We start from the raw sequence: 27,358 nt of genomic DNA, 5'->3' as shown, positions 1-27,358 counted from the left end.
TCACTTATCGCGGCCTCTCGTTGCGGAGCACAGGCTGCAGACGCGCAGGCTCAGTAGTTGTGGCTCACGGGCCTAGCTGCTCCGCGGCATGTGGGATCCTCCCAGACCAGGGCTCGAACCCGTGTCCCCTGCATTAGCAGGCAGACTCCCAACCACTGTGCCACCAGGGAAGCCTTGCCTTTCTTTTTAAACACGTTTAAAAGAAATTCACACCACCTTCTGGATTACCTTAGACATATCCTGGCTGGGGTTGCTTAATCACCAGAGTTGAAAATCACTCCTCTATTCTCATTCATTATTGTAAGAATGTCAAATTTGCGCAGCCTCTCTGGAGAGCGCTTTGGCAAGTAGTATCAAGGATAAATGTTGGAGTTTCCCAGGTGTGGCCCTGGGCTCTCCCTTCTCATTCAATACTTTCTTCCTAGTGATACCATTCACACGTATGGCTTTAATCACCATCCATCCATCCACCCGTCCATCCATCCCATCTGACTAAGCACCCGCTATGTGGCACATGTTCTTCTGGGTTCCAGGGCCACATCACTGATACGGTTGGATATCCAGGGTGACAGCTGCGTCCTTGGCACCTCACTTTGGATGTCTACAGGCACCTCACACTCATCTTCCCTCTCAAACCTGGTCCTCTTGTGGCATTCTTTACTCTGGATTTTAGTGAAGGAACCACATCTGTACTTTTAACACAAGCCAGAAACCTGGAGACCTGTAGCCCCCTTTCTCTCCATCACTTCCCTTCTAGCCATATCTAACTCCATCACTGAGGCCTGTTGATTCATCTCTTAAATGCCCCTGGAATCTTCTCTCTTGCTCCGTCCCCTCCATTGCCACAGTGAGGGCCACCATCGTGTCTTGTGACAGCCTCCTAACTGCTCTCCCGGGGTTCTGTGCTGGCCACCTTCCTGTACATTTTCTACTCGTGGCCAAGATGACTGTCTCCAAATGCAAGCCTGTTCCATCAGTTCCTTACTTAAAACCTTTCGTGGGCTTCTCTCTGCTCTCAGGTTAAAGCAGAGCTTCTTACCAGTGCTCTGCAAGCCCCCGGCCACACCATGATACAGCCCCTGTGGACCTCCTTCACCAGTCCCTGCCCTCCGCCTCCATTTCTTTTAGTCCCGTGAGTTTTCCATGCTTCCTGCGATCCCACCACGCTGCTCCCTCCACCCAGAATGCCCTCCCCTCCCCTCTTTGGCAAATAACTCCTATGCACCCTGCAGGTGCCCTGCCGTCCCTGACCAGGTCAGAGCCCTGCACTTCTCCTTCAAAGCAACTGTCATGATTAAAGTTTTACATGTGAGTGATTTTTCAGTTAAGGCCCCACCCCTATTCCTCCCTGAGACCCTAAGATCTACAAGCGCAGGGAGAGTGCCTGTTAGTTCCCCAATATTTTATTATGAAAGATTTCAAATGTACAGTGAAGAGGGAGGAATTTTACAGCCAACATCCATATACCCCATAACCTGAATTCTACCTGTTTCTGACCCCATTATATTTCCAACCTGCACTGTGCCTGGTATCTAGGAGGCCTGCGATAAATCTTTGTTGAATGAAAGTGGTTCATATCCTTCCACATCTAGGATGATAAAGATAAGATGAACAGGTATGTGTGAATAATATTTATGTCAGCCTCATCTATTAAGTGTGAAAAACTGGAAGCAACTTAAATGCCCATTATAGAGGACTGGCTAAATAAATTACGGTACACCCTTCAGAATGGGGTTCCTTGCCATCAGTGACAGCGATGATGTAGATCTGTGTGTATTGACATGGAAGGGTGCTCCAGATGTACTGTTAGGAATGAAACTAAAGGAAATTGGGTATAATATGACATTATTCTTTTGTAAAGTTAAAAAATCAATACACGTGGATAGGTAGTGCCTATTTTATGCCAGGTACTATTCTAAGTACTTTACATGTATCAATGCATTTTAATCCTCACAAAAATCCTAAGGGGTGAGTATTCCCTATTATCCCCATTTTACAGGTAAAGAAACAGGCACAGAGAGGGGAAGTAACTTGCCTAGAATCACACAGCTCTTTCCATGGGAAAATGCCCTGGAAGTTCCACACAAAATATGATCGTAGTGACGATACCAAACGCTAGCGAGGATGTGAAGCAACAGGAACTCTCATTCATTGTTGGCGGGAACGCAAAACAGCCACTTTGGAAAAGAGTTTTGTGGTTTTCTTAAAAACTAAACGTACTCTACGGACTTCCCTGGTGGCCTAGTGGTTAAGAATCCGCCTGCCAATGCAAGGGACACAGGTTCAAGCCCTGGTCTGGGAAGATCCCACATGCCACGGAGCAACTAAGCCTGTGTGCCACAACTACTGAGCCTGTGCTCTAGAGCCCGTGAGCCACAACTACTGAGACCGTGTGCCACAACTACTGAAGCCTGCGCACCTAGAGCCCACGCAACGCAACAAGAGAAGCCACTGCAATGAGAAGCCCGTGCACCACAAGGAAGAGTAGCCCCCGCTTGCGGCAACTAGAGAAAGCCCGTGCGCAGCAATGAAGACCCAATGCAGCCAAAAATAAATAAAATAAAATAAATTAATTAAAAAAAAAACCTAAATGTACTCTAACCACACGATTCAGCAACCGCGCCCTTGGTATTTACTCAAAGAAGTTGAAAACATGTCCACACAAAACCCTGCATGTGGACGTTTATGGCAGCTTTATTCATAACTGCCAAAACTTGGAAGCCACCAGGATGTCCTTCAGTAGGTGAATGGATAATGGAATATTATTGGGCACTTAAAAAGAAAAAAAGAGCTATCAAGCCATGAAAAGACTTGGAGGAAACGAAAATGCATATTACTAAATAAAAAAAACTAATCTGAAAAGTTGTATGATTCCAACTACATGATATCCTGGAAAAGGCAAAAACTATGGCGACGGTAAAAAGATCTGTGGTTGCCAGGGGCTGCGGGGGGGCTGGGAGGGAGCACAGAGGATTTTCAGGGCAGTGAAACTATTCTTTTTTTGGGGGGGGATAGGTTCTTTTATTTGGAATAAAAATGTCCAGTTTTGAAAAGAAAAGACGTTATCTTAAAAACTTAAGTCCTCAAACCACAGGTTTCCCCATGACGAGTTGAATTCCTGAACACTGCAGAGGGATTACTGGAGATGTTGATTACTTAAGGCACTAATAGGAAGGCACTGAAGAACAGCAGGGCCAGGCTTCAATCAGACAAACATGCGCTGCCATGGAGGAATTGCATAGGCTGGCTCTGAAGTTGGCTTCTCCTTTGCTTCTTTTTATTTTGTTAAACTTGTAGCTTTACTTTCCTCAGTTTCTAGAATATCAGTTTCTAGATATTTGGGTTTATGGGTTATCATCATTTTGCTTTATTACCACGTCCCTGATCTGTAACTTCACCCACCCCACTTCCCCTCTATGGACTCCACAGGTGGCTTTTAATGAATTCTGCGTACTTTCTGTTACTGTGTAGTTACAGAGTGACCTGAGAAGTGAAACTCATAAATCGAGTTGACCTAATACCAGGGCTTTGTGCACAGAATCCACCAATCTGCTCAGAGATGGCCTGATCTGAACCACATCCCCCGCCGTGCTCCCTGGCTTCTGCTTAGGGCAGTAGATTTGGGATCAAAAGCACCTTCAGGACTGGACCATCTTCCCGGTGGAGCACTGTGATTTACAGGGCCTCTGGGTCCTCCCCGGGGTGGGCCTCATTATTGGTGGACCTGCTGGTCTCAGGACTTAATGAAGCTCAGGTTGTTGATGTCTCATCGCAGAAAGAATTCAGTGAGAGACAAAGTGGTAGGTAAGACGTGGACTTATTTAGAGAGAAACACACTCCACAGACAGAGCGTGGGCCATCTCAGAAGGCGAGAAAGGCCAGGGCAGGGAAACGATTCTGTATGATATTATAATGGTGGATACATGTCATCACACATTTGTCCAAGTCCAAACCCATAGGATGTACAACACCAAGAGTGACCCCTACACAGCACTGTAAATCAACTACACTCCAATAAAATTAAAATGAAAAAGAGTGAACCCTAATATAAACCATGGACTTTGGGTGATTAGGACGTGTCAATGTAGGTTCATCAGTCCTGACAACTGTACCTCTCTGGTGCTGATGCTGATAAATGGGGGAGGCTGTGTATGAGTGGGGACAGGGGGTACCTGGGAAATCTCTGTATCATCCTCTCAATTTTGCCATGAACATAAAACTGCTCTAAAAAACGTCTCTACTCTATATATGTATATATATGGTTACTTCTGAGAGAGAAGATTTAGCATAATTTCGATTTTTCCTTTTGCCACTGTCACGTCTCATTTTTCTCCAGTAATCACATCTCACTTGTGTACTTTTTTCCAGGAACACTGCTTCTCAAGTGGTGAAGCAAAGTGAAGTCTGGAGAAGGGAACACTTGGCCACATACCTAAGAAGCCTCCCTCAATAGATGTCCCATCGTGATCAGATTCAACGCAATATTTCAGTCATGTAACTATGTGAGAAAAGAGTTTCAATCACCTTTGTCGGAGCTGGAGAACTGGATCCCCACCTCGTGGAGGAGATGCTCCGTTTCCTCCAGCCAGGACAGTGACAGGCGCAAGATGTCCAGTGCCACCTTCTGGAGCCCTGAGACAGGTGGGCTCACCTGCAGGTGCTGTAGGAGGTCGACCTCCTTCTTCAGCTCATTGCTAGAGCAAGACATTGTCATGCACGCCTGGAAAGAGATGAGGTCGTGAGGAGCCCGGGCACCATCGCCAGAAATACCACCTGACGGTTGTGACCCACACAGAGCAGTGTTCTTGACGGGCCCGTGAAGCAGGCAGAGCCGTATGTTGGCCGCCCTGTGACGGCCCAGTTTTACTTCCCTTTTTCGGGGGGCGGAAGGAAGGAGGCAGCTTTTATTTCACGTGCACTCTAACTGGGACTCTGGATGGACAAATAGACCCTTTGTTTAGGTATAGGCAATTCCAAAGCCAAATTGCCAAGGACGATTTGGCTGAAAGGAGAAGCAAATTTGGTTACAGAATTCCTGCTGAGATCAACACACAAGCTGGTCATAAAGTGCGGTTTCCTGATTTGAAAGAGTGCTGACAAGCCAACATTTGCCCAGACTCCCCAAATAGTAGCTGCATATTTCCAGAGAAAGCAGAAGCAGCTGCCTGATGTGATAAGCTGGATCCCTGCGTGGGGGCCATGAAGTGGGGGCTCTGCCAGACCCTCTGGTCCAATAAGGGTAAGAGCAGCCTTCCACTGCTGGGACAGAAAAGAAAACTGCAAATAAAGAGCAGAAGGTTTCTTTGGTTTCTCTGGAAATAACACGGGGCTGTTTTTTTTCCCCCGGGGTCTGGGGCCTCCCAAAGGCAGCACTTGGAGTGTGTCGGGCAGCTTCTCCTTGGCCACACCAAGTTCACCTGGGAGGCATTTCTGGAGGTCCTTTGTTTTCTGATCTCAAACAGATTTCTCCAACAAGAGAAAAGGTGGACTAAAAGCAGAGCTGGACAATTTCCTGAACAAGGAGCACAAAAATGAGACACAGGGGACATTTGAGGAATGGAGAAGGGGGCACCTGGCAACTGTCTAAGGATGTCTTCAGCTTCTTGATGTTCTGGGTGATTTCCTCCTCTTTGCAGCTGCTGAGCTGGGTCTCCTTCTGCAGGGTCCGCTTTTGCTGCCAAACGTTGCTATTGTCCTCTGTGACCCTGCTGCTCTTTTCTGGTAACTGGTGAGAAAAAGAAAAAAAAAAGATTTAAAATGCAGGGTGGGGCTTCCCTGGTGGCACGGTGGTTGGGAGTCTGCCTGCCGATGCAGGGGATGCGGGTTCAAGCCCTGGTCTGGGAAGATCCCACATGCCGCGGAGCAACTGGGCCTGTGAGCCACAACTACTGAGCCTGCGCGTCTGGAGCCTGTGCTCCGCAACAAGAGAGGCCGCGATAGTGAGAGGCCCGCGCACCGCGATGAAGGGTGGCCCCTGCTCGCCGCAACTGGAGAAAGCCCTCGCACAGAAACGAAGACCCAACCCAGCAAAAATTAATTAATTAATTAATTAAAATGCAGGGTGGCTCTGGGGGGAGGGGACCTGGAGGGCTTCAGCTTAAGCTCGGAGGAGGGAGGTCCTGGCGTGTTTTGGGGTTGGCTCTGGAGCGTGGATATTGGCTCTGTCACCGGGGCATGTTTCCCAGGATCAGAGATGGTGTTTTAAGAGCCAAAGGCCTGTCATGTGGCCACGAGTGTGTTCTAGATTCTTCTGCATTCTGGGAGGGATTCATCACGCTGAGCCTGATGCTGTGGGCTCCTAAAAAGGAGGTCGTCCGAGAGAAGCCCGTGGTATGATCTTGTGACCCGCGCGCTGACACCCAGGATTGGAGAGAATAAACGGAAGGATAATAAGGCATCGTTACAGCCAGAGGCCCACCCTCACTGCCATCTGCCACTTCAGGAGGAACGAGCGAGCGAGGACGCACCGTCCATGCTGAGGCCGCCCCTTTCCTCGCGGGGCTAACGGAGGTACACCGTGCGGGTCTGCCGACCAGACACAGTCCTGGGTGGTTTAATTTGATTTTCACAGAAACACTGCAAGGGAGTTTAACTGGCTTTTACTTGAAAAGCCAGGAAATCCCAGAAAATCAAAACAAATCTTTATGGTGTAGCAACAGTGTGAAAATTATGTGCCACCAACAAAAAACAGGAACATATGCTCCCAGTGTCTGGAGCCCCGGGTCCCTGAAGGAGAAAGTGGGGAAGAGAGACGAGCCTGCTGATTGGAGACGGGTTTGTCCTGGAACGGTTTCACGCGTCCGCAGGTGGCCTTGAGGACCTGACCTCTGAAAAGCTCCAGCTGCAGCACAAAGAAAGGGAAGGGGATGAGGTGAGGGGCGCAGCTGCAGCGGCAAGGCTGGGGGAGGCGCCTCCATCGCTGGGTCTGGGAGAAATCGGTGAGAAGGCTCTGCACGCCTTTAGTGGTCATTATGGGTAATTAACACCTTCACCTCTCACCGGAAGGGGCAGTGCCCACACAAGAGAGGGGGACAGCAGGTTTTAATGACTTTTCAGGTGTGCCCGCCTAACCTAGCCGACGCACACGGTCAGCACACACACGTCTCGGGCTCTCGGAAGAGCCACTTGCTGCCAATTATCCAGTGGGAAGTCCAGGGCCGGGAGCGCTCTTCCGTAATTGCTACGTTGGCACCAGGCTGTGAGATAAACATTGAGGCTGTCAGCCCGGGTAACTCGTGTCATCAGCAAGGGCGCCTGGGGAGAGAAGGAGGAGCTGCCTGCTGCCGTTTTGTGCCTTAGACCTTGTGTCCTGAAGACGACGTCTCCTGTATTCCTCTCCAGGTCCCCGGAGCCTGGTGCAGCGCCTGGCACACAGCAGGCACTCAATAAACGTTCATCGAATGCTTAGAACAGAAACACCTGTCAAGTCAGATGTTCAAAGTCCTCTCCTTCAGTTCAGCCAGTTTTTACTGAGTGCCTCCCTGATGCTGGTGTCTTCATATTACGGATGATGAAACAACGCAGTTAAATTAAGTCAGGGCTTCTAGAATGACGAGTTCAAGATGCCCCAGGCTCATGAGACTTGAACGGCAAAGAAGCCCAAGTTTCTCTGGAAATTTCCCAACGTGATGGCCCTTGGCCTGGGTTTTTGGCTCACTGGCAAAATGTGGTCATGAAAGGCTCTAAAACAGAGCCCTGAAGGACCACAAGGGCCACAGAATCAATGAGAACGTGAACAGGTCCTAAGACACAGGAGTCTGCTGCACACCAGGGAGCTCTGGGAAGCCAAGTAGAGGAATTGTGACTCTCCTAAGGACACCTCTGCAGTCATCCTGCCAGAAGCCAGCTGGGTGATTGGAGGGACTCTGGGTCGTCTGCTGGTTTCATGTCCAAGGGAGGGTCCTAGGTCGCCCGAGGAAGAGGTTATGCAGAGGGCCCTGTGGGCAATGGCCCGTGTTATCACCAGAGGCGCCCTACAGGACTGCTTGGTGGGGGGTGGGGGTGGGGAGGGACAGGTCCTGCTGTATGGTGGGCTGAGTCCTGTGGTCACTGGCCTGGGGAAGGGCAGGACCTCAGGCCGGGAGCGGGCTGTGGAGACAAGGGGGTGAAGCAGCAAGGCCCAGGCAGCGCAGAGAAGCCTTGTTCGTCCTTTCTCTCTCGAGTCTAGACCTGGAGGAATCTCAGTGTCTCTGAGGGTCTTCCTGCATGACCCCTGGCCAGAGCCATGACCAGGCGCTCGGCAAGTGGCGCAGATCATGCCCTCAAGGCGGGTGTTCGCCGTGGGTGCAGAGTGCCAGCAAGGTGAGGGGTAGCCCAGGTGCACGGAGGGAAGCCCAGGCTGGCGGGCTCTCTGCCTTGCTAAGGGGTCGGCACCCTGCAGGAGAAAGGACACCGGGGGTGATGGTGTGGAAGTTGGTTGAAGAGGCTTTCAAACCTGCCTGAGGGTCAGCATCATCATTTAACTTGTGGGTGCCTCTGAAGTTCAGCGCGTGGGACAAATTCCGGTCACACTGATGGTTCAGGCTTGGATGCTACCAAACTCAAGGGCTTTGGGAGCTGGGCTGGGTGGGACGGAGGGCTCCTTTAAGGATCGTGGTTCTTAACCTTTTTTGGTGGTTTACAAATCCTTCTGAGCATCCAGTGAGTGACGAGGTGGACTCACTCTCCCAGAAAAAGAAAAGCACAAACACATACACGCAAAACGTTCTTGGTCCCCCTGGAGCCGTGGCTGCCAGGAGAGGATGCCTTGTGGAGGGGCCCAAGATGGGCTGCCCTCGGTGGGCTGTGTTCTGGAGGGCCAGTGCCCCGTCTTGGGTTCTCGTTTGCTCTCCCTTAGCCTTTGGTGGAGGCTCGTTTGCATGTTCTGGCCCTCATGTCTGTGCCACGTGTCAGAGGAAGGGCCACTGGGCCATCTTGGGTCAGAGCCCTGGGAAATGGCCCTCTCCCCACCCTGCCCACCTCCACCTGGCATAAGCTGTGGTATTCTGGGTTTTACTTTATTAAGAAAAGTGGCAGGACTTCCCTGGCGCTCCAGTGGTTAAGACTCCATGCAGCCACTGCAGGGGGCACGGGTTCCATCCCTGGTCGGGGAACTAAAATCCTGCAAGCCACGCGGTTCGGCCAAACAAAACAAACAAACAAACAAACAGAAATGTGGCAATTCCCTGGGGACACTGACTGTAGCATCTCTTTGGGGGCCTAGAGGAAGAAAGATCGCTCTAAATGTCAGGACAAAAAATGTGAAGGAGAAAGTGCTAGAAACACCACCGGGGTCAAGAGCTCAAACCCTTCCCAAGAGGGAACCGCACAGCTGGTTCACTGGGGTGGGCCTTGAGCTGGGACTGGCTGCTTGGTCAGGGTCTCAGGCAACAGCAAACACTGGAGTGGGCAGCTTCCCAGAAGGAAAAGCCTCTTTAGTGAAATCCACGGGGACGCGGAAGCCGCACAAAGCCCTGCCCCTGAGATAAGCGGGTGAACTAAGGCAAGCCGTCTTCCTCCTCATTCATCCCTGCCGGCCGCTTGGGTGCGGGATTCCGTGGAGAGCACGGGCCCGTGAAGGGGCTCTGCAGCACACCTACCTGACCTACTGCCCTTTCCAAATTGGCTTTTATGAGGTTTTCTCTGTTCCTCATTTCTTTCAGCTGAAGCAATTTCCTTCTGGAATCCTCCCGAAGCTTCTCTTCCACCTGAAAGGATGATGAAAGCGTGGGCTTGCTGCTAATGTGATCATCATGCCCTCTGGGGAAACTCTTCTGGGTGGGCTAATGGCAGTGGGGGAGTCCCTGAGGGGTAGGGACAGCTGCAGCCCAGCAGCAGGGGTCACAGGCATGCACAGGGTGGAGGCAAACTCACAGGGAGTTGCCCCCTATGGGAAAGGGCCGAGCTCTGCACCCGGGGCTCAACTATGTTCTACCGCACACTCCCATCCCAGCTCGGTCCCTAACCAGCCGTACGACACTCGGAAAGTTACTTCACTGCTCCGTGACTCAGTGTCCTCATCTGTCAAATGGGGATGATGATACTAGTATCACTGCATAGAGTTATTGTGGGGATTCGATGTTTGGAATAGTGCTTAAGGGCTCTGTGAGTGTGTTAAGTACTGTTGTAACCTATGAAAGGTGGACGGGAATGTCCGCCGTACAGTCTCGTTCTAATAACTCGTGATGGGTACTTGGACATGTTATGATTGGGTTTATTATCATAACTGTTTGTCGTCACCACTTTGAGCACACTCACTGGTGGTAACCTCTCTGGAGGCTTGCTAAAGCAATGTCTATTAAGAACTGCAGCCTGCAAAGGAAGGCGTTTAAAGTGGAGAAGCTTGCCTACTTTTCCCCCCTTGCTTGGGTAACAGTCAACGCACGGTAAGCTTGGGCGTGCTCCACGCTACCCTTGGCTGGCCAGTGTAGGCCTCGCAGCTGCTCAATTCTTGGATGCACCTGCTGAGCCCTGGGCCCTGGCACTAACAGGAAATGAGGCAAACACTCGTAAATAAATGGAAAGTTTTTGTGCTGAAACAAATTCACAGGCTGTGTTTTTAGGGATCTGAAGAGGGGGATCACAGGGATGTTATAAAAGACCCAGAAAAGCCCTTAAGAGCTTTCTTCTGAGTAGTGTGGCCCAGTGGAAGAGCCTCTACCCAGCTCCGTTACCTTGGAAAAGTCATCTAAGCTCTCTGGGCCTTAGTTTTCTCCCAGGTCTAAACATGCTCTGACTTCTATTTCAGCAGCCTTTTTCATATGCTGCAAAAGCCAAGTCCAGCCTTGGACTCTGCCCCTGTTTGTGTTCTGCATGAACAGCCCCCGTTCCTGTCCCCAAGCCTCAGAGCCACCTTCAGCAGCCGCCCTGCTCCCTCTCTCACACTCGGGGGTCTCACGCCTGTCCTCCAACCCCTCTCAAATGCAAGCTGGACTGTGACAACTGGCCTCCTCGCCTCAAGTTTAGTTTCTTCCAGTGCAATCTTAACGGTACTGTGAGAGTTACCCTGCTATAAGGCAGCTCTGTCCACCAGAACTTTCTGCAACGGTACAGGTACTCTGAGCGAGGCTGTGTTGTCTAATACGGCAGCCACCAGCCACATCTGGGGATCGAGCACTCGAAATGGGGCTGGTGTGGCGGAGGAACTGAATTAAAATTTTATTTAATTTTCATTAATTTCAGTGTAAACAGTAGCATGTGGCTGTTTGCTATGCCAGGGTAACTGAAGTCAGACAAACCTGGAGTCAGACAAAACCGACTGTGCCATTGGGCTAGTTACTTTACTAGTAACTAGTAGCCTTGACTTTCTCATCTGTAAAATGGAGAGGATGATTTCTAGATCACAGCGCTGTTGTAAAGATTAAGAGGTGAAAAGTTCAGGGTAATGCCTAGTACATGAGAAATTGTAACTATCATTTTCACCCTAATTACTGTCCACGAATGTCATTGCATCAGTCACTTGTTCAGGAGGCTTAGTAGCTCCCCACTGCCTGTGTGGTACAGAGCCCAAGCGCCTGAACTAAGGCAAAACACCAAGCCAGAGATTCAAGAAGCCCCTACGAACTCTGTACGAGGTAAATAAAACTGGATCCACACCTAGATAAACCATAATAAAACTGCTGGAAATCAAGGAAAAAGACAATCTTAAAAGCAACCGGAGAAAAAGACAGATTATGCAAAGGTACAACAGTTAGGCTTACAGATGACTTCTAAATAGAAATAATAGGAGCCACAAGACAATAGTGACATATCTAATGCTGTATCTAATGTGCTGAAAGAAAAGAGTTGCCATTGTAGAATTCAATACGCAGTCAAATGTGTTTTAAGAATGAAGGTTAAATATACATCTCCAGACAGACACACAGGCACATTTGAGAATTTGTCATCAGCAGAGCCACAATGAGGGAAAACATTAAAGGGTGTTCTTCAGACACAAGAAAAATGAACCCAGGTGGGTGATCAGAGATGCAGAAAAGACAAGCAACAGTAAGGGTAATGTGTGGATATGATACTGACTATAGAAAAACACTAATAATGTCTTGTGGGGTTTTAACTATCAAGAGGAGTTTAGAAAATGACAGTAATGGCTTATAAATCTGGAGGGGGTAAGTGAAGTTAAGGTGTTTGAAACTCATTGCACTGTCAAGGAGAAGGGCATAATTATCAACTACTATTGCCTCTTGGTAAGTTAAGAATGCAGGGCTTCCCTGGTGGCGCAGCGGTTGAGAGTCTGCCTGCTGATGCAGGGGACATGGGTTCGTGTCCTGGTCCAGGAGGATCCCACATGCCGCAGAGCGGCTGGGCCTGTGAGCCATGGCCACTGAGCCTGTGCGTCCAGAGCCTGTGCTCCACAACGGAAGAGGCCATAACAGTGAGAGGCCCGCGTACCGAAAAAAAAAAAAAAGAATGCACTTTATAGTCTTCAGGATGACTACTAAGAGAATAGTAGAAGAGTGAAAAAATTAATGTGTGATTTTGGTGAGTCAAGGATGAATGCTATTGTCTTACTATGACTAAAAGAATAGTAAAAAAGTGAAATATTTCCAAGCTAATAGAGGGGGAAAGTGGAATAAGAGAAAACCATCCACTCAGAAGGAGGCAAGAAAGGAGAGAAAAAGGAACATACCACAGATGGTACATCTGGTATTGAGCAAGAAGGTAGATTTAAACCCCAGTACACGAGTAATTACATAATATAAATGGACTAAAAGTCAAAGATGGTCAAACTGTATTTTGTAAAAATGATACGCTATTTGAAGGCATATGTCTAAAACTTAAGACAAAAATTGACAGAGAACGTATGAAAAAGATAAGGTATGAAAACTCTAACCAACAGAAAGCCAGTGATGAAGCTAAATGACAAAGGAGACGTTAAGGGAGAAACACTAGTAGAGATGAAAAGGGACATTTCATGATGATCTAAAGTTTTGCTCTACAGGAAGTATTAGGATTCTAAATTTATATGCACCTAGTAACACAGCCTCAAAATATATAAAGCAAACATCGTTCATATTAAAATAAGAAACACACAAATTACAAACATGTTGAGATTTTTAAAAACATTCTCAATGATGGAACAAAAAGACAAAAAAAATCAATATGAGAATTTAAGTTGGAGCAACATCATTGGCAAACTTGATTTAATGGATCAATTCTTTCTTAGATAATTTCACAATTAAGATTTGAAGGCAGTCTAGGGTAGTGGTTACACACAGGAGCTTTGGAGTCAGGCAGACCTGGATTCAAGTTCTGCCACAACTACTTTATGCAAGTGAACTTGGATAACTTCCTTCACCTCTGTGAGCCTCAGTTTTCCCGACTGTAAAGTGGGGATAATACCAGTATAGACCGCATGGGGTCATTGTGAGGATGAACAGAGATGATGCAGGTGGAGTGCTGGCCCCAGAGTGGTTCCCAGGCCGACCTGTCCCTGCCATACCTTGCTCTTTTCCCACAGCGTCATAGAGATCAGGCTCTGCTCGGTACTGCTCCTTTTCAGCTCCACCCTGAGCTTCCTCATTTCTTTTTCCATGTCATGGATTTGCTGAAAGAGTTCCAACAACAGGGAAGTCAACTTCACAACTCATTTCATCCGGTTCATTAAGGCAGAAACCTAGTCTGGGATTCGCTTCATTCCTTCCCTTGGGGGACAATTCCACATCTTTGAGGCAAAGTAGACTTTCTTTCAACGGATGCAATGAAAGGGCTGGGTGAGGGAAAATTTGAGTTTCTTTTGAAGATCAGCATGGATCCTGGATTAAACAGTACAAGATACCTATCCACTCATTAGAATCTCTTTCCTTGGGGTATATTTTTGAGTTCAATCTAAATAAGGGCTGTTTGGAAGACACAATGGGCACAGTTTGGAAGAAAAGAACAATGACATTTTTCTTTTTTCTCATTTGAGGCAGAGAAGTGTGCTCCTGACAGAGAGAAGAACACACGTCTCCTCCCCCTGTCCCAGGCACCGGGCTTCCCAACGGATGGAAAACGTATGCCTGGTGATGTGCACGAGGGTTCGGGCCGGTACAGGGGGTGAACATTTACATTGAGTGGTCATCTTTTCATTGTATTCATTTTTATGTTCACCTTCCATACAAGGCCAGTGATACATTTGCTTTTTATTTTGTTTTTATGAATTGTTGTAAAATTGAATGTATTTAAGTAAAAATACTTCAAGAAGAGTTGTGTTAATAACAGTGCTCAGGGCTGTGATAAAACTTGTGACAGTGGATCATGAAAGTCTGGGCATCACAAGTCCAGGGGTAGGGACCACGGTGAATTTCTAGCAGCATACGGTGGCCACCTCCCGTCCCTTTCCCCAGGGGAAACCTGATGAGGGGCCTTGAGCCAACTGCCCAGAAAATCTGGGGAGAGTGTGTTTTCCATGGTCTTTTCACCCATCTCTTTGAGGCTAGCAAATCAAAGCATTAACAGACAAACACCCAGAAAGCCCCAGAGCTTGTGCTAGCTAATGGGCCAAGGAACCCCTCCAAAACCCTCAAGGCCACAATCTAGGCTTTCAGTGGACACCTAGGGGTCAGGAGGTTCAACGCACGGTTTTGCAGAGTTTTAACTCTTTCTCTTGGGCTTCCCACTTCTCCTTCTGGGCATCTTCCTTCTGTAACTCTTCTTTCAGCACTGAGCACTGTGGAGAAAAAGGACAAGGCCACGGGGGCTTGGCTGGGGGTCCCAAGTACCTGTGTTCACGCCCAGGAGTGTTTCCTGCTGTATAACCCAATCACACCTCTGAATTCTGAGAGGCGAGACCATTTGTGTGATGGGAGCACGGGATCCTGCAGTCGTTCCCAGTTCACCCCTCTCATGAGTTCTGAGGAATAGAGCGTCTAAATTCCTCTTCAAAAGCCAGCAAACTTCACTGCAGGGGAAATCCAGCTTTGTAGAGTCTGGGGACTTAGGGTGCAGGAATTGGGATGTTTTCACGCTGTGAACGGTGAGGGTGGAGGGGGCCAAGGCAGTGAGCTGGGGTCCATCTTAGGGCTCTTGTGCAGGTTGCATCTCAAAGACACAACTGCCCCGACTGGTGTGGAGGGGTAAACGGAGCTGTCTTGCCTGAGGGCGGCTTGGCAACAGGCATTAAGGGCGTAAGCATGGATGTGCCTTCTTTTGACCCAGCAATTCCCACTTTAGGAATGTACCTTAAGGACAATGACTGGAGAAATAAGTAAATCTGTAGTTTCAAGGATGCTCTTCACAGAATTGTCAGTAACAGTGGAAGAAAAAAAAAAAGAGGAAACAACCCAAGTGTTGTTTAGAACAGCAGACCACTTTATAACACTGGGTACATCCAGGAGAAAGTATGTAGCTTTTAAGACGAATGATAAGAGCGTTGATTTATTAGAATGGAAAAATAATAAGTATTTAAAAATTTAAAAAATGTGCATAGTATAAATTCACTATAAAATGATTGATTGATTGATTTCTAGGCAATATATAGAAACAAGACTGGAAGAACATACATGAAAATATTAACACTGATTTCTCAAGGTAGCATTTCCTCTCCTCTCTTTTTATTTTTTGTTCTCAATGTCATCTACTTATTTTTCTAAAATTAACACACATGATATATGTCATTAAAAAAAAGGCATCTCAAATGTTCACAAGAGCAGTATCCTTGGTGGTGACGAGCCCTTGTGCTATTGGCCAGCACAGTCTAGAGGAGAAGGGACCTCATTCCAAGGTCAACGAGGAAGGGGAAATGGGGACATAAATCATCCAAATGCACTTCAGGAGGTAGAAGAGCCAAGCAGGTGCTGTCTTTGCAGATTCCTTCTACTTAGCACCAGCTCTGCATCCCCTTCCTGTCCCCAACACACACACACACACACACACACACACACACACACACACACCCCACATTAAACAGCTATAGCACATGCCTGGGAAGACACCCTGCTTGGGAGAAACGAATGCAGAGGGCTTGGCCAGGCAGCCGACCTCGGGCAGAGGCAGAAGAGCATAACGAAAACCAGCCTCCCACTTCTCAGAAGACGACTTTGTCATCCCCATTTCACACATGGGGAAATGGAGGCCAAATAAGTTACAATAAAAGAAAGCTCTGGGGTGGGACCCTGGTCTGTCTGATCCCAAAGCTCATGCAGTGCCTTTCACCAGCTCCAAACTGGGTATGGTACTACGTTCCAGGTATTACTTACTGTGCCTTTTCCTTGGAACCTCAAGATCTGTTCTCACCCCAGCCCCATGCAGACCTAGCTATCGGGTAGCCTCTGGGAATCTCTGAGTTGCCACCTGAGATGAAAGCTTTGAGGTTTTACCTTGACTCACAGAAACAGGCACATCATGCAAATACTGAGAAATCTTATCCTATAGGGGCAGGATTCTAAAGTTAGCATTGAAGGCAAGATATGCAAAGAGTCAAAGTTACATGTAAAAAGCTCTTTGCTTGCCTACCACGTTCATCTTCCATAGAGACATTCTACACACTAGAGTCTAAGGAAGAAATGAGCGTCTGCGTGTTTGCATCTGGATCTTCAGACGTTCTGCTGTGAAGACAGTTATGAGAACCAGCGGTGCTGGGACCACGATGCAGCCGTGTGGTCATCCTTGCTCACAGAGAGATCGTATTCTGTTTAATGTTAAACTTTGCAATGGCAGTATATGCTCATAGGTGGGTTTGTTGCTGGGATTAAACAAACTAATTTATAATAGGGGTTAGAAAATGTTTGCTGGATGTGAAAATCTATTATGCTTCTTCTGAGCCACATACACGCTGTCCTTTGAAAGGCTTCAGAGAAGTTGGCCACCTGCCCAGCAGCTACCCTCCCTGTGTCCTTGGGCACTGGCCTCATCTCACCACCGTGTGTCATGTAACTCCACTGTGTCTGCTTTTTGCAGCTACAATTTGCTGATGACCCGACACTCACTCTGGAGCTGAGGGCTTCAAGCTGGTGATCCTTTTCTTTGTTCTCACTTTTCAGTTGATTCACCTCTTGTTGTAATTGTTGAACTTGACCATCCTTTACTAACGCGTCTCTTTGCAAAGATGACACCATCTCTGTAAAAGAACCAAACCAAACCAAAACAAAAGACTCATGGAGGTCAAAGAGGCAGGAAGGATTATTGGCAACACCATGGCTGTCAGCCAATGTTCGGAAAAGACCTTCCAAGCCCAGGCCACCACCGCTGCCCGCCTACAATTGGGGAGGCTTTTTCCAAGGGTCCCAGAGCAGGAATGGGAATGAGAGCGAAGTCCATGGAACAGGGTTTGAGGCTTCAGTGAGAATGAGGGGCAGTCAGCACCAGCGAGAGGAGAAGCCTTTGGGGGCCTCTTGTGGGCACAGGCCAGGCAAAGCCGGGAGGAGAGGCCACACCATGGGCCTGGGGAACAAAGGCCCAGCACAGGGAAGGTCCAGGAATTCTTCTCCAGAGGCCAGGAGACGGGCGTGTGGCAGAGGGCACTGCTGGACACTATTGATGGGGTGGGTGGTTGGTTTCTCAGTCCTCTGAGTTTGGACCCCTCTCTACCACTTATTAGCTTCGTGGTCTTGGACAAGCTATTTCACCTCCCACTGTCTGTCCCACACAGAGTTATTGTAAGGATCAAATGAGACGGTATGCCCCAAGAACACAAAGTGGCTAAATTATGTTTGTTACATGGCGCCTATTATTTTTCTCAGCAGCCAGCTTCCAAAATGGCCCCAATGATCCCTACCACCTAGAATTCATGCCCTGTGTAGCCCCTCCCACCCTGAATAGGGCTGCCATGGGTCACCAATATGATACTGTGGAAATGACGGACTGTTTCCTCTCAGGCTGGGTCATAAAAGACACTGTGGCCTCCTCTTTGCTCTCTCTCCAATCACTCACTCTGGGGGAAGCCAACTGCTGTGTCGTGACGACACTCAAGCAGCCCTAGAGAGAAGCATGTGTGCTGAGGGACTAAGGCCTCCAGCCAATAGCCACATGAGCAGCCATTCTGAAGGGGGATCCTCCGGCTCCCCCCGAGGCTTTAGATGACATGACTGATGCCCCAGCCGACATCTTGCCTGCAACTCATGAGAACTAAGTCACCCCCCGCTCAAATTCCTGAACTACAGAAACTGGAGGAGATAATAAATATTGGTTGGGGTTTTATCCATTACATTTTGGGGTAACTTGTTATGCAGCAATAGATAACTCCTCCATTACTGTAGTATCATTTTTTTAACATCTTTATTGGAGTATAATTGCTTTACAATGGTGTTTTAGTTTCTGCTTTATAACCAAGTGAATCAGTTATGCATATACATATCTCCCCATATCTCTTCCCTCTTGCATTGTAGTATCATTTTGAATAAAAGTGGGAAGAAGGGTGCATAAATGCAGTGGTATTGGGTTATCTCCTACGGTTCTTTTCTTGAAAGAACATCAGGCCCAGTTTTAGTGGTAGGTATCAATCAAGAATGTCTATGAAATAAAGCACAAAATGCTCCAGAATTTCATTTTAAAAATGAGCTTTGCCTCCAGGACAGAGTTCAGTTACTTGGAAATCCCTCTGGGGCTTGCCACACTTTGAGTGGGTCCAGCCCATCTCAAGCGTTATCCCAACCCAGGCCTGTCCGACTCCCTGATCGGAGAAGGTGGGATCTGAGACAGGCTTGATGCTTGGATGAGGTTTCACTGGCCGACATACGGGAGGAAGGTGAGGACCAGCGAGTTCATCCTTCCATTCCTGGTGCCCAGAACAGCACCTAGCCTGGGGGAGGTGCTCAGAAAATATCTGAGGACATCCCAAGTGAGGGAGGAGCATAAGCAGAGACCTGGGGGCAGCAGGGGGTGGTTGTGGGTGTGATTAAGTTGAAGAGTGAGGCAGAAGAAAAGCACAGATTCATACAGAGATGGGGATTCACGTGCGACTCAATGCTATGCCTGGCTTCTACAGCTGTGGGCATGTTTCCTGCTACGCACTGGCTGCTTTCAGAGTGATGTGCCCCTGCGAGGCTCACTGCCTCCTCCCTGTCACCTGCTTCTCTCTCTCCCCTCGTCTGTGAGTGGCCCCAACCTCTTCAGGTCTCTAGACATGTCAGTTTCTGCTTAAAAACCTCCACTGGATTCCCAACACCCTTGGAATAAAAACCCAGACCCCCCGACCCTGCCCAGCCCCACAATCCCCTGTTCACTCCACGCAGGCTCGCTTGCCCTTGGCTTGTCCTTGCCCACCTGAAACAGGTCCTCTCTAAAAGAAGGACATAGCGGTGGAGGATACAACATGAACTGGTTAGAATCGGCTAGGTCCAAGGGGGCGTAAGATTCGACTTCCAGGGGAACTGGAGCCCCATTACAGGCTCATTGTAACACATGAGCGAAATGACACAGCCATCAGCACCAGGACTGTTCCGAGGCTGACCATAAAGGTCAAAAAGTGGGTGGTGGGGCTTCCCTGGTGGCGCGGTGGTTGAGAGTCCGCCTGCCGATGCAGGGGACACGGGTTCGTGTCCCGGTCCGGGAATATCCCACATGCCGCGTAGCGGCTGGGCCCGTGAGCCATGGCTGCTGAGCCTGCATGTCCGGAGCCTGTGCTCCGCAATGGGAGAGGCCACAACTGTGAGAGGCCCGCGTACAGGAAAAAAAAAAAAAAAAGTGGGTGTTGGCCCAATTCCTGGAAATCCCCGCCCCTTCCCCAAAATATTAGAGTTGTCCCAATCCTCCCACTCATTAGCCTATAAAATTACCCAGCCCATAAAAACTAACTGCCCCATATTTGGGGGTCTCTAGCCTTCTGAAATGGCCCACACTCTGTCTGTGGAGTGTGTTTCTCTCTAAAGAAATCCACTTCTTACTTTGTCTCTCACTGAATTCTTTCTGCATGAGACATAAAGAACCTGAGCTTTATTAAGTCCCGAGACCAGATGCGTGATCTCGATTAAAAGATAGTGGGTTCTGAGTGGGTTCGAGTCCCAGCCCACGGGTTCAAGTCCCACCTGAGTTCCATGGTTGCACACCCACTAAGCTGGTCCCCCTTGGCCTCCCCCCTTGAAGCGCTGGCCACCACGACACACAGTTTATTTTCTCCACAGCAGCACTGCTCTCTGAAGTGGGCTTGTTTATTCATCCCTTTACTTTTATTGTCTGTCAACCCCTCCCAAATCTGTGAGTACAGGAATCTGACTGTCTTTTTTGGCTCTCCCTCCCCGGAGCCTGGAACGGGGCCTGACACCTAGTAGGAGCTCAAGAAACATGTGGAAGCAATGAAGGAATCCAGGGAATCAAAGCTCAGCCACAGCTGTGCGTTGGCTGCCCCTCTCCCAACCCAAGCCCTTTATCAGGGAACCACCTCTGATCAAATTAGAAAATGGTTTCCCTTGGGCCCAGGTGCACTCGGCTGAAATGGGTGAGACCATGGGTGCCTTAAAGGAGTGACCCCAGTTTGTCCACGCTCTAGTTTGCACTCAGGCTGCTTTGTGGAACCACCCAAGCCACAAGGCGACCTGTGTTCTCCCTGGTGGGGCCAGTGCTCAGGAGACCTTGTAGCCAAGAGATACCATTCTCTCAAATATTTACCAGGCCCTGCCCTCGGAACTGGGTGGCAAGAAACCTCCACTGAGGGAGAACTCTAATGCACCGACACGGGTGATCCCTGAGGCTGCACCCGTGTCACGGGCACAGGTGCGCTGGTTGACTGGTGATGTCTGCAGGGGGAGGGCAGAAGCTCTGGGGCCTGAATGCAGAAGGGCCTCACCTGACGTGATGGCGGCGTCCCTCCTTAAGTTCTCGGCCTCGTGCTTCAGGGAGGTGATTTCTAAGTTTCTCTCAGACAGGGTCTGGCTCAGCACCTGGTTGTAGCCTTGCTGTAGGGCACTGATCTGTGGAAGGAGACAACACACAGTCAGAGGGGGCCAGCCAGGCCTGCAGGACACGCCGGTACTTCTCCAACGTTGGGCAAAGAGTCGGGTTGATCTTGGATCGGGGTGTTGGGGAAACCAAGGTTTTCCGTTGTCACTAGTGGAAGGGGCAGGAGGGGGCCTGTTCCTTCAGTGACCACCATGTCATCGGTCCTCGAGACACGGACCTTATCTTTGTGGCCACCCAGGGGCTCCGGTGCTGCTGTCTTCCTATGACCTGTGGGTTTTCAGCCATAAATAGACCAGCTGTTGGTTCCAGATCATCCAGCACTGACTGGATGCACAGCAAAGTTCAAGAGCCGGGAGCAGGTTATGAAATGAATTCCCTCTAATGAGAATAGAGGGTAGTTTATACCTCACAGAACACTCCAGACTTTACAAAGCCCGTTCACACATGCTACACTGATACTCGTCACAGCGTTGCTGAAGGCTGACGTTCCCATTAATGTGCCCATTTGCAAGGGAGCCAGGTTGAGACTCAGAGAGGCGAGGCCCCCTGCTCAGCATCACGTGGCTGGTCAGACGTGGAGTCTGATTCAAACCCAGTCTTTAGTTGCCTGGTTCCTCCTTCCCAGGTGGCTCTAGGAATGAGCGTGAGAAGTTGGAGGCTGTAAAGCATGGCATGGACTCGGGAGCCGGACTGTGGCCTTCAAGTCCTGCCTCTGCCAGTTAATGGGCTTTGGGAACACAAGGAGGACACCATATTCTGTTTCCTTTTGTTCAGTCTGTATGCGGGGTGATGGTAGTCCCAACCTGATAGGATTGTTAGAAGTATTTTAATAAGTTAACATGTGTACAAGTGCTCAGATCATGCCTGGCACACGGCACAGGGGGATGAGCTGTGACGGTCCTCTCCTCTACCTACCACGGGGTGTTTTTTTTTGTTTGTTTGTTTGTTTTTTTTTTTTTTGCGGCACGCGGGCCTCTCACTGTTGTGGCCTCTCCCTTTGTGGAGCACAGGCTCCGGACGCGCAGGCTCAGCGGCCATGGCTCACGGGCCCAGCCGCTCCATGGCATGTGGGATCTTCCCGGACCGGGGCACGAACCCATGTCCCCTGCATCGGCAGGCGGACTCTCAACCACTGCGCCACCAGGTAAGCCCTCACGGGGTGTTTTAGCTTCAGCTTCCCTCGTGCGTCTCTGGGGAAGATAGTTGGTAATCTTTATGTGTGCATTTGTAAGCCTTGCCAGGCTCACTTAAACGCCAGTGTGGTTGTTATTAAGAGGAAATACAAGGGCTTCCTTGGTGGTGCAGTGGTTGAGAGTCTGCCTGCTGATGCAGGGGACACGTGTTCATGTCCCGGTCTGGGAAGATCCCACATGCCGCGGAGCGGCTGGGCCCGTAGCCATGGCCCCTGAGCTTGCGCGTCCGGAGCCTGTGCTCTGCACTGGGAGAGACCACAACAGTGAGAGGCATGCGTACCACAAAAAGAAAAAAAAAAAAAAAAAAAAAGAGGAAATACAGGAATCGTGGGTGGGAGCACCACAGGCCGGCTCTATCTATGGCTGCTGTGAGCACCCTCTAAATCCATGGATCAGAGCCCCCTCAAGGGCCGGTCCCTCTCCAGGGGTCTAGGTCTACACGTGGGGTGCGGAAGGCTCTCCATCAAATGCAACGTTGGTAAGGGCCCGAAAGTAGCTGCCAGGCCTCGGCCTCCACAGAGCAGGTACCCGAGAGGCCGGGAAAGAGAGCTGGGCCCAGAACCCCCTCCCTCTCGGTCTGATGTGGCCAGACTGCTTGTTCTGAGTGGCCAGGACTTTCCCACCTCAAGGTGCACTGTGGGCCTTTGCCCTGTGATTTTTCAGATGTCAGGCCTCAGTACTCCCACAGGGACCCGTTTACTGGGGCATAAATGCCACGCAATCCGTAGACAGGACAAGAGCTAGCTTGTTTTGCTTTTCTTTTTTTTTTTTTTTGCAGTACGCGGGCCTCTCACTGTTGTGGCCTCTCCCGTTGTGGGGCGCAGGCTCCGGACGCACAGGCTCAGCGACCATGGCCCACGGGCCCAGCCGCTCTGCGGCATGTGGGATCTTCCCGAACTGGGGCACGAACCTGCGTCCCCTGCATCGGCAAGCGGACTCTCAACCACTGCACCACAAGGGAAGCCCCACTAGCTTATTCTGATAGATCAAAATGGAAGTGACAAGGAGAAGGGTGCAGTTTCTTTTCTTTTTTTAAAAATAAATTTATTTATTTTTGGTTGCGTTGGGTCTTTGTTGCGGTGCACAGGCTTATTGCAGCGCCTTCTCTTGTTGCAGAGCATGGGCTCTAAGTACACAGGCTTCAGTAGTTGTGGCACGAGGGACTCAGTAGTTGTGGCGCACGGGCTTAGATGCTCCGCGGCATGTGGGATCTTCCCCGACCAGGGCTCGAGCCCGTGTCCCCTGCACTGGCAGGCGGATTCCTAACCACTGTGCCACCAGGGAAGTCCTGGGTGCAATTTCTTTGTTCTCCTAAGGTAAGGTTGCCAGATTTAGGGGAGGAAAAAAGGATGTTCACTTAAAATAGGATTTCAGATAATGAATAATATTTTAGTGCAAATGTGTCCCATGCAATATTTGGGACACACACTAAAACGAAATTCTAAAATTCAAATTTAACTGGGTGTCCTTACTTTTTCTAGCAACCCCACCCGAAGAGAGTTCCTAAACTTCAGTCATTCATATACCACTTTCACTATTTTTCCCATGTCTCTTGGCTAGCCCCACTATAATTTCTTAGCATTTTTCGTAGAAGCAGCTCCCTTTTTAAACTTAAAAACGTGCATTAAATTAAAAATAACTGTTATAAGAGTAAATAGAGATTCAGTATCTTAAATAAAAATAATCCCTCCAAAAGAAGAAATACAGGAATTTCCCTGTTTACCATCAGACCAGGTTGTGGGCATCACACACACAAAAAAAAAAAAAAAAAAAGATTGGGGGGAGGTGGTGGGCATGCCCAGGTAATGGAGTTCGGGCGTGCTGATATGGCCACCAGATGGCGCTCACAGCCTTTGGTCTTGGTTTGTGTCCTTGGAAATCTTGTCATTATTACTCTGGTAGAATTAACAGATACGTCAAGGTCTCACAAGTTTTCTGACTCGTTTCATGCACCATCATGGTTCAGAGTCTAGGACATTTGGGGCAGTTACACTTACTTTTTCCCTGGGGCACCTGAGACATTATTGGGGGGGGTCTATGCTAGAAGTTGCGGGGACACAGGTCACTCTGACCCCCACTCTCCCCAAAGCTATACTTTTGCATGTTTGTGCTTTGGAAACTTTGAGTGAAAAAATTCTTTCACATCTTACTTTTCTCTGTTGGGGGGAAATACAACTTTTCCATAAAAGGTCCTTGGAACACTGAAAGTGTTTGTAAGCTCTTCTCAGCTTAATGCTTTTATTTGCATGATACCAGAGATAGAACACAAAGAGACAAACTTCCAGAAGGGAAAACATACGTTCCCCTCTAAGACTCCAGTGGTTTTGACAGATTGAAAATATTTCAATCTGAGTGTCAGAGTTTTAGGATTTTGGATTGCTGGAAAACTCCAAAGAGTCTTCAAACCTCTTTGATACTTTTACTATCAAAGTAAATATCCATATTGTTTGTAATGGCATAAATTCCAAGATGTTTAATGTCTGTTAAGCTGTGTAATAAAATGGGCACTGAATCATAAGAAAGTTAAGAGTGCTAGGAGGAGTGATTGTTTCAGGATGATAATTTGGCTTCTAATTAGCACAGGCGTATAAGAGCACATGGAGGTAAGAATTTTCTAGTGATATTGTAGCGGATCGAAGATCTCTGAGAGCAAATCATTATGCACACACCTTCGGGGACCAGGGAAAACACATAAAGTAATCAGAACCATAAATCAACCTGCCATGTGGCTTACACTTCTGGTGGAATGCTCTGCAGGCAGTAGAATACTTAAGAAACTAAAATGTCAGTGGATGAAACTCGATTTGAGTTCAAACCAATGGAGCCTCTGGTTCATATATGCCTTGCTATAAAATATTCTTCTTCAGTTATAAGTGAAGCTCCAGGGGTAGGGGCGGCAACAGCATGATGCATCAGTGTAATTATTTCTAGATAATTTCTTTGTAAAAAAACATTTTTTCCCCCAGATATCGGCAGCCACTTTAAATAAAACTCAAATTGGGACCGGCTGATATTCAAAGCTATGTGGAAATTATATAATATTCTATGTCAAATATATTTCAATTATTTAAAAAAAGGTATGTGGGGAATTCCCTGGCAGTCCAGTGGTTAGGACTCTGTGCTTCCACTGCTGGAGGCCTGGGTTTGATCCCTGGTCAGGGAACTAAGATCCTGCAAGCCGCGTGGTACGGCCAAAAAAAAAAAAAGGTATGTGGGAATAATTCAGCCTCGTCCATGTACCTGAAAAAGACATGTCATTTTGTCAGGAAAGCTCTGAAATGGGAGAATAACTGAAAGGAATATTTCAGCAAAATTGGGTTCAGTTCAAGAAAAAGATGCTCATTAATGTGTCAGCTACATGTCAAGGTAGCTGTTTGCACTAATAATTCCTATAGGACCTGTTACTTTCATTGTTTTTTGAAAACCAGGTTTGAAGGAGAGTCATGAGTTCATTTAAATATTAGAGCATGTATTTGTTGACTTGTTTATTCTGTCTCCCTCACTAGAGCATAACAGGGGGAAGGATCATGTCTGTCTTGTTCTCTGCTGAATTCTCAGAGCCTGGAAGAGGGCATGGCACAGGATAGGCCCCCCAAAATATTTCTTTGGATTAATGGACGGATGGATGAATAAAGAACAAACAAACAGCCACAGTCCTAACAGAGTTCTAGAAGGTTACTGGGCCCAACCTTTGCCTTCATGGAGCTTACAGTTTCCTGCTAGAATCTCCTAGGTTCACCATACACAATCTGTGTCCTTTCTAGAGCACCATTTCTAGGACTGAAACTGTGTACCTAGAATCGGTTACAGAAGGGAAAGACAGTAAACAGAGCACAAGAGAACAAAGGCCCCCAAGCACTGACTACGGTTTTTTTTTTTTTCTCTCTCTCTCTTTTTTTAAATGTTTATTTATTTATTTATACTTTTCTTATTAGTCACCCATTTTATACACATCAGTGTATACATGTAAATCCCAATCTCTCAATTCATCATACCACCTTCCCACCCCCTGCCGCTTTCCCCCCTTGGTGTCCATACGTTTGTTCTCTACATGTGTGTCTCCATTTCTGCTCTGCAAACTGGTTCATCTTTACCATTTTTCTAGGTTCCAAATATATGTGTTAATATATGATATTTGTTCTTCTCTTTCTGACTTACTTCACTCTGTATGGCAGTCTCTAGATGCATCCACGTCTCTACAAATAACCCAATTTTCTTCCTTTTCATGGCTGAGTAATATTCCATTGTACATATGTACCATTTCCTCTTTAACCATTCGTCTGTTGATGGGCATTTAGGTTGCTTCCATGATCTGGCTATTGTAAATAGTACTGCAATGAACATTGGGGTGCATATGGCTTTTTGAATTATGGTTTTCTCTGGGTATATGCCCAGTAGTGGGATTGCTGGGTCCTATGGTAATTCTATTTTTAGTTTTTTAAGGAACCTCCATACTGTTCTCCATAGTGGCTGTATCAATTTACATTCCCACCAACAGTGCAAGACGGTCCCCTTTTCTCCACACCGTCTCCAGCATTTGTTGTTTGTAGATTTTCTGATGATGCCCATTCTAACTGGTGTGAGGTGATACCTCATTGTAGTTTTGATTTGCATTTCTCTAATAATTAATGATGTTGAGCAGCTTTTCATGTGCTTCTTGGCCAGCGGTATATCTTCTTTGGAGAAATGTCTATTTAGGTTTTCTGCCCATTTTTGGATTGGGTTGTTTGTTTTTTTAATATTGAGCTGCATGAGCTGTTTATATATTTTGGAAATTAATCATTTGTCAGTTGCTTCCTTTGCAAATATTTTCTCCCATTCTGAGGGTTGTCTTTTCATCTTGTTTATGGTTTCCTTTGCTGTGCAAAAGCTTTGAAGTTTCATTAGGTCCCATTTGTTTATTTTGGTATTTATTTCCATTACTCTAGGAAGTGGATCAAAAAATATCTTGCTGTGATTTATGTCGAAGAGTGTTCTTCCTATGTTTTCCTCTAAGAATTTTATAGTGTCTGGTCTTACATTTAGGTCTCTAATCCATTTTGAGTTTATTTTTGTGTATGGCATTAGGGAGTGTTCTAATTTCATTCTTTTACATGTAGCTGTCCAGTTTTCCCAGCACCACTTATTGAAGAGACTGTCTTTTCTCCACTGTATATCCTTGCCTCCTTTGTCATAGGTTAGTTGACCATAGGTGTGTGGGTTTATCTCTGGGCTTTCTATCCAGTTCCATTGACCTATATTTCTGTTTTTGTGCCAGTACCATATTGTCTTGATTACTGTGGCTTTGTAGTATAGGCTGAACTTAGGGAGTCTGATTCCTCCATCTCTGTTTTTTCCCCTCAAGACTGATTTGGCTATTCGGGGTCTTTTGTGTC

General features: G+C 47.9%; 1 long non-coding RNA gene and 1 pseudogene across 2 annotated transcripts in view; both read right to left on the bottom strand.

Annotated features, from left to right (window-relative positions):
• Window positions 1–27,358, bottom strand: part of LOC309808866 (centrosomal protein of 78 kDa-like) — a 1,034,926-nt pseudogene that overhangs the window by 280,374 nt on the left and 727,194 nt on the right. The gene's annotated exons all lie outside the window — the stretch shown is intronic.
• On the bottom strand, window positions 13,467–17,007 carry LOC309807722. Its single transcript, XR_014294664.1, has 3 exons — window positions 16,884–17,007; window positions 14,537–14,626; window positions 13,467–13,522 (listed from the first exon to the last, which is right to left on the bottom strand). It is a non-coding gene; the product is annotated as an uncharacterized lncRNA (long non-coding RNA).

Source organism: Mesoplodon mirus (assembly GCF_964341445.2).
Source record: "Mesoplodon mirus genome assembly, chromosome: 7".
Classification (NCBI taxonomy): Eukaryota; Metazoa; Chordata; class Mammalia; order Artiodactyla; family Ziphiidae; genus Mesoplodon; species Mesoplodon mirus.
This window is presented reverse-complemented; position numbering and strand designations above follow the sequence as displayed.